This window comes from Poecilia latipinna, unplaced genomic scaffold (assembly GCF_001443285.1).
Source record: "Poecilia latipinna isolate Pla-1442-1.1 unplaced genomic scaffold, P_latipinna-1.0 Scaffold1412, whole genome shotgun sequence".
NCBI classification, from domain to species: Eukaryota; Metazoa; Chordata; class Actinopteri; order Cyprinodontiformes; family Poeciliidae; genus Poecilia; species Poecilia latipinna.
Window position 1 is genome coordinate 5,258 of NW_015114028.1, and position 8,003 is coordinate 13,260.

Below are 8,003 nucleotides of genomic sequence, written 5' to 3' on the forward strand. Positions count from 1 at the left end.
CCCCCCGGTTCTGCGTCCCGCCCCGAACTCCTTTTAAATCTTCGAACATCTCTGCTGCCTCCATTCCTGGAAGTATCGACGCGGTCGTTCACAGCACATTACGTGGGAGAGGGCAAGGGGCCTCGCTTTCATCCATCAGCTTCATTTGCCAAGACAAAAGAGGAGAAGAGGGCCAGCTGGATTTATTGATTGTTGACAGTGGGATGTTTAATGATGTGGGATCTCAAGGTGACACAAAAGTTGAAGCAAAAAAATCTAATTTGGAGAGAAATTGAGAAAAAGGAGAGCTGGTCTTTAGAGTGTTTTCACACCTGGTGGACCAAAATTGCAACATTTGTTAAACTTTTACACTACATTGAGTCAAACGAACCAAACAAATTAAGAAAGCTGTTCCCCTCCTCGCCTGTGGGGGCACTGCACCAAGAACTACTGAAGGAAACGACTCAAAAACGTCTGACAAAGACACTGAGCGGAACTTCCTACTTCAAAAAATGTAAACAAACATGGAGTCAGATTTTAGCAGCTGGAGGATTATCTTTGGTAAAGAGCCACGAGACGAGCATGTTTGTTTTGTTTGTATTTTCCCAGAATGCCCTGCACTGCAGTCCGCTTCCTGCTTTTGGAGCGGTCTTCGATAATTTTTTTACGTTTTCTTACAAAATGAAGCAGAGGATTTTTGTACAGCAATAGCTGCATTTCCTTTACAAATGTGAGCAAAACTTTGACTGTACTCCATTTTTAAAAAAATCACAATTTTGAAGTTGTGTTGTCACCTTTAAATAAGAAGCAAAACTAAAATTCACATAAATAAGTTTAACACAATAAGTCATGAAAAAACATCCACCATCATCCACCAACTACTTCCTGTCTTCTTCGTCATTTTCACCAGCAGTAACATCCAGTTGTGATTAATGTGATACAAAAAAAGTCTCTCCTGCAGTTTTGCAAAATAAACAAATGTCAACATTGCTGAAAAACCTCCTCACTAGAACAAAAACTTTTTAAGTGAAAACCAAATTTTCTTCAAAGTTTCAGTGTTTCCATTAAAGCTGCCGTATGTACAGTAACTTATAAAAAAATATATGTTTTTTACACAACTGTCACCATGACAAAAGAAAAATCGCTCTTCTATGCCTCCTGCCTGAGCTGCTATTGCACCAGTTCCAACAAAAAAACAACCAATCAGAGTCAGGAGGAGGATCTTAGCGCAGTCAATCATCCTAATGTACTCGCTGCTAAATGTTCTAATGGCGGAAAAACAACTTATCATTACAGGAAAACCATTTATTTGTTCTCATTGTTGGCCATGCTAACTAGCTTTAGCATTTACAACAGGTTCTGCTATTAAGAAAAAGCTGCAGCATGGACCCGCCTCCTGGTTCTGATTGGTTCGTTCTAGTTAAGAAAAGCCAGAGGAAATCAATATTTTTCATCAATTATCTGTCTCATACCAATTTCAACAATATGTAAAAATATGTATATTTCTTTGTAAAAGTTACATTCACTTTAAGCAAATTCATTTTCGTAATTCCAACAGCTACTTATTTTTAAAAATCCTTTTTTTAAACTATTAAATCTCTCTCAATATCTCCTGCTGCTTCGCTAAAAAGCAAAGTGGAGCTTCAACTTTCCAAGAAGAAACAAAAAAAAGGCTCCAGTGCATCTGCATGGCTTTCAGATTCTCCAATCCACATGATTCCCTGCATGAACATCCAGATCTCTACGGAGTGCAGTGACCTTCGAGGCGACCAGCCGGCCTGCAGCCGGCCTCCGCTGGGACGGCGCTGCAGGTCGCTGCACCAACATGGCCCTGGGTTTGGCTGACCACGCTCCACCTCTGAAAGAAACGCTCAAGTCCCTGCAGACTTTTATGAACCCAGTTCTTGCGTTTGCCATTCGACGCGGCCGGAGCCAGTTCCCTCAGGCGGCACGGCAAACTGCTTTATTTACAGTCGATCCTTTCTCATCGTGTTCTCCAGGTTACACATTTTCATGCTTTATTTTTTAAGGATTGTCTCCGTCAGGATGCTGTATTCTGCCTGGAGGGATGCTTAAACATGGCAGCATCCCTGGGGGGAAGCAGGTAGCAAGACTGACAGGCTGACAGGAAATCAGATACACTCTGCACACTTAGCCTTCATTAAATATTACATCATGCTGGCACATCTAGTACCAAACAAGCCTTTCTTACTTGAATGTTTCTGTTTTATCTGTGATGTTTTGGTTTCTAGGCACAAATTTTAGCTGTATTTTCTATTTATTGGAAATTTAATCAAAAATAGGGATTTCACTGCAAAAACACAAAATCTTCCAATGTAATTTTGATCTAAATTCCAGTGCAAATATCTCAAAACACTTGAAATACGACAAAACTAACTTTATAGCAAGATGTAGGAACTTGTTTTAAATGAATAATTTCTTAATATTATGAAGAAATAATATTATTTTCACTTTTAACATTTTTCCATGTTAAAAGTGAAAAAATCTGCAGTGGAACTAACATTTTTATCAATATTCAAACAAACTGAGAAATTAAAAAGTTATTTTTGTCTTATTTCAAGCTTACTAAGATATTTGCACTAGAAACTATAAATACTTTGTAACATTTTGTGTTTTGAAGCAGTTTCATAGATTTATCTCTGCACAGTTCTGCATTATTTCAGATTATTTTCTTCTTTCCAGCATCCTGCTTGTAGGTATGAAACTGTGTTTAGGTCCGTTGCCATGGTGATAACCCAGTTTGGGCGAAGCTTCTGCTGCCAGACTCAAAACGAATCAATGATTTGAAAGCTCATTCCCTGAGGCTACAGAACAAGCCCAGATCACCACCCCCCACCACCGTGCTGTACAGGTTTCAGAACAGCTGGATTTTATGTTTGTTGTCAACAGTTTCTGCTTTGCTTTAATTTTTCTCATTGGACTTTTTTCCATAAGTGTTGTAGTTTATTCAGATGCAACTATGCAAACCTATATTATGCTTTTATATTCTGTTAAAAAATAACCTGGAAAACTTTCTGAGCAAAACTGTTGGGCTTTATCTAATTGTCTGGTGACAAATCTTAAAGGGAATCTTTAAAGTTTTTGTTCTTTGATTTGGATTCTAACAACTTCTAAAAAAGACCATCAAAAAAAAAAAGAAAAGAAAAAAAAACTCACCCATCTGGTTTTTGACAATAAGTTAATGTTTTTAGGTGTCTGGAAAATGAGCCGTTTCAAAAACCTCAAGATTGTTAACGTTTCACAGGCACTGCTCCGTTACCTAGCAACCGAAGCTGAGCTCCAGCATGTTGGTCAGCTGGTTTTACCACAGTGTGTTCAATGGCTGCTGGAAAAGACAAATGTTTGGTTAGTGACAACTTATTCAGAAACCACTTGCTGCATTTTTGTTGGCTGTGCAGGAGGCCCCATTTCTGCTTTTCAAAGCCGTGTGTCTCGCTTGAGTTTTGCCTCTCACCAAATGGAGGAATGTTCTCGTTGAGTTTTCAAGTTCAATTCAAATTCAAAAGTACTTTATTGATCCCAAGGGGAAAATAAATGTTATTGTGACTCATAATTCAAACTCTTCAAAGACTTATGGTAATGGTTATCTTTGCATCTCATTAAAATGATCAACTTTTATTGTTTTAGCAAGTAATGTTCTCCTTAGAACAAGATACTGCTTCTGAATTTATTTCCAAGCTCTGGTCGTTAAACACTTCAGTACTTATTCTTATTTGAAAGGGTTTTTTTACATTTGTGTGAATATATTTGAATATATTATATATATTATATATATTCTTCCAGGTGGCAGCTCTTAATTTCCCACTATGTAACAATAAATTATATCCCTACTTTGCTTTTTTAAGGTGATCACACTTAAATCTAATGGAAGCAGCTGGGTGTATTTAGTTATTCCCTAAAATATCTGTGTTTGATCACGTTTACAGAAGGACTGAATCGCCATGAAAACCTCGTCACCGTTTCCTCTGAGTGACTGTGACGCTCATTAGTCGTACATCTGTTCCAGCGGAGTCCTGCTGGACGGCGATTATCTCTGCCAGGGTGACATTACTGAGACAGAGGGTGGCTCAGATCGCTGCAGTCCTGGGACTCGGCCGTAAACGCCGTGTAAAAATCCTGTCACTTTTTTCCAGATGAAAGCTGTGACCTCTGTTCTAGCAGCTAACGATGGAGACGACCTTCACAGCGTTTAGTGTTTCTGAAGGCATGAAAGGAGGCTCTCCAGAGTCCTGTGAGGTGGCTGCTTAGATTGGAGCTGAGGACATTCAACAACAAACTACACTGCAAAAACTCAAAACCTTACAGTAATTAGGTCTAGTTTCCACTGCAAATATCTTAGTGCACATGAAATAAGACAAAACTAACTCTTAGCAAGAAATGAGAGCTTGTTTTGAATCAATAAAACCCTGATATTTATGAAAAGTAGTTCCATTGGTAGATTATTTCACTTTTCACGTGGAAACTGATGGAAGTTGATCAAGCATGCTGGAACTCAGCTTGAGTTGCTAGGTAACGGATGGAATTCCACTGTGGTTGCTAGGCAGCTGGCAGGTTTTTGAAATGACTCATTTTCCAGCCACCAAAAAAACATGTACAAATTGTCAAAACAGCTGGGTGGTGTTTTTTAAAGTGCTTTGGTTACTTTTAGAAGCCAAATGGAAGTATGAAAACTTAAAGATGTCTCCTTTAAGCACAACTTCTTAAGTTTCCTCTGTGTTGAAGATGGGAGCCCAGCAGTTCCCGCGTCCAGCCAGCTGTTAACCGTCTCCTGTCAGCTCGCCTGTGAGCTCAGGGTGACTTTCCCTCCGCGCCTCGCAGCCGCCATGATGCCTTCAGGCTCTGGGGATAAATGAACGCGGGATAAAGAGGGAAGCGAGGAAGGCAGTGATGAATGTCAGCAGGTACAGGCAGGCAGATGGGCCCCCGGGACCTCCGGCCGGTCCCTGTGGAGCTGCAGGCAGCCAAGATCAGCATGAGCTGCCCGGCCCGGCGTCAGCACTTTGGGGGAGAAACTGGGAAAAGTGCTGAGGCAGGCAACTGCATGGGGAGATGAGGTGAAGTGGTGAAAATTTAACCACCCTGATGAAAGTTTAAGTGCACATGTTAAACAGGAGGTGACTGCATGGGACACTTTCACACAGTTTCTTGTGAATGGCTCCGGACTGCGCCGCAGACCCTGATTTTACCTGACACCGCACTAACCCTGGCTTCACCTCAAAAGTAACATCCTGCCCCGCTCCTAGTTTCTGCTTCTTCATAATTGGCGGTGAGGATGCTGTTTGGTTTCAAGGACATCGGCAGCGTTTCTCTGCACTGCAGTCTGGCCGATAAATATGCCAGAGCCTCACATGAAGGAACCGAAAAGCAGGGAAGAACCGACACCGATGTCAGCAAAATGTCTGCAGAGCTCAGTGGTAACTAGTTACATTTACATTTAGCAAAAATGGTTCTGTGGTAGTATTTTTACCATGCTGTTCTTTATTACGAAGCATCGTAACACTTGAAATATTGATTGATTGATTGATTGATTGATTGATTGGTTGATTGGTTGATTGATTGATTGATTGATTGATTGATGTTTTGTTCTACGATGATGTATTAGGGCCATTGTAGATAGAAAAAAAAGAAGTAAGTTTTCACTAAAAAAAATATCAGAAATTTTCCAGGAAAAAAAATATTTCTGAGTTTGAAAAGTTGAAAATTTGCCAGAAAAAAACAAATACATTTTCAGATTTATCTCAGACATTTTCTAGAAAAAACAAGAAAATGTTTGAGTATGAAAAGTAAAAAATTAGCTAGAAAAAAAATCTGAAATGATCAGATTAATCTTAGAAATAAAATAAAACCCCAGCAAATATCAGAGTTTTACTGAAAATCTGTAAATCCCCTGTTTTTTTGTTTGTTTGTTTTTTGTTTTTGTTTTTTTCAAAAAGAATTTGGAAACTTGAAAACAGGCTAATTTATTTTGCCTAATTATGTTATTTTGTAGCTGCATTATTTATATAAATTTTTTCATTTTTATCTTTAAAATACCAAAATTTCGATGTAACTTTATATTTTAAAGCAGAATTTTAGGGCAATACTAAGATAAAATTAAAAATTAAAATTACAAGAATAAAATTATTACCAGAATAGTCATAATATTTTGCGTTGTAGCATTATGACTATTCTGTTTATTACAATAATAGCTCTACTTTCCACTACCTCTCAAATTGTAAAGAAAAAAAAAGTTATTCTTCTAATAACAAAATACCCAAAATATGCATTCCACTGAAATCATTTTCAAATTAGTTGCAATCAGTGCAACTGCAATAATTAGTACAAATATTCGTATTCAGGTTCTTGAACTCAGTTTTGATTTAGTGGTTCTGGTCCTGGAAACGACCGGCTGCCTGCGTCTGGTGCAGAACTGTTCAGAACCATGAGAGCAGTGGTTACATAAGGCTCTCTGTGGGGAAACACACTCACTTCACAGTGTTGATGGAGTCTTTCACAGACCTGATAGGGTGTTGATTAGGATGTACTTTCCCACAAAGATCCAGCGTTGAAGTAGATCCTAGCGGCTTTTCTGTCTCCGATTATCGCTCCTTTCTTTGACCCTTCCTTCTGACTGAGCTCTGAAGTGACTGTCACCAATTTTTCTTTTTGTTTAAATCACTAGCTGTGTTTCTGTTGGCCATATAATTGCACAATTTAACTTTTCAACAGTAAATTGTGATGGTGTAATGCAAAAAAGTGTTTAAATTGCAGTTTTGTGAAATGAACCAGTTCTGAAATGTCCAGACAAAACACATGTTTTTTCAGAATTGGCTGGTTTCCATTGAGCAAATTTATTTTAGAAATGTCAAATTGCGCAACTGTATGGTAAATGGAAATGCAGCTGCTATTCTGCTGATGCCAATAAAACACAATTTTGCAATTCCCATGTTTCCATTAAGTAAGAAAAACAATTGAAACCATATGTTTCAATTGTTTCAAATGTTTCAAACATATTTATTCCATGAACAAATATGTTTGTTCATGGAATAAATCAATAAAAAATTTGCCACACCATCATCCTCCAACTATTTCCTGTTGTCGTTTTCTTCTTCATCGTTTGCACCAGAGGCAACTTACGGTTGTTAATGTGATCTGAAAAAACTTTTTCCATTACAGTTTTGCAAATAAACCAATTTTGATACAGCCAACAATCTACCTCATCCTGGCTCCAAACTTTTTACCAAAAGTCGAGTTTTTTTAAACTGGCCTGTTTATATTAAGCTAATTTATTTCCCAATGTCTCACTGGGTGATTATGTGTCAATGGGAACAGCTTTTGAGGTTTTGTGAAGATTTGTAACGGCAGCTGCTTTTGTCCTCCGGTTTCCTCCAGGTGCGGTGCGAGCCTCTAGCATCTTCCCCATCCTCAGCGTTATCCTACTGTTCATGGGAGGCCTGTGTATAGCTGCCAGTGAGTTCTACAAGTCACGCCACAACATCATCCTCAGTGCAGGGATCTTCTTTGTGTCTGCAGGTGAGTCAAGCAGCAGCAAAGTGAGGCAGGGTGGACGAGAGACGAGATTTTTGGTTGTCTGTTGTACTGACGCTTTGCACCATTTCATCTTTTGTATTCTGTTTCTTTTATCTTGTTGCTAGGCTAAACGTCACCCTTTGGGAGTCATCTCTAAAAATATGGTGTCCCTGACACACTTTCCTTTTTATCCATCAACATTTACCATGTCAAAATATTCTCTATGATTGAACCTAACAAACTGAAGAATACATTCTGCTCTTGGCATGACATTGAACATTTGATTAGAAAATAACTCTGTAAAAACACATCTTACCAAGTACAAAGATGTTAGTACATTTGAAATAAGACAAAACAAACTTAAAGTAACTATTCAGAAAAATATGTAATTTATATTAGGGTTATAATAAACTGTTAGTTCCACTGGTAGATTAATTCACTTATGCCACAAGACATTTTCACATGTTTTAAGTGTCAGTGGATATAGTATTTTT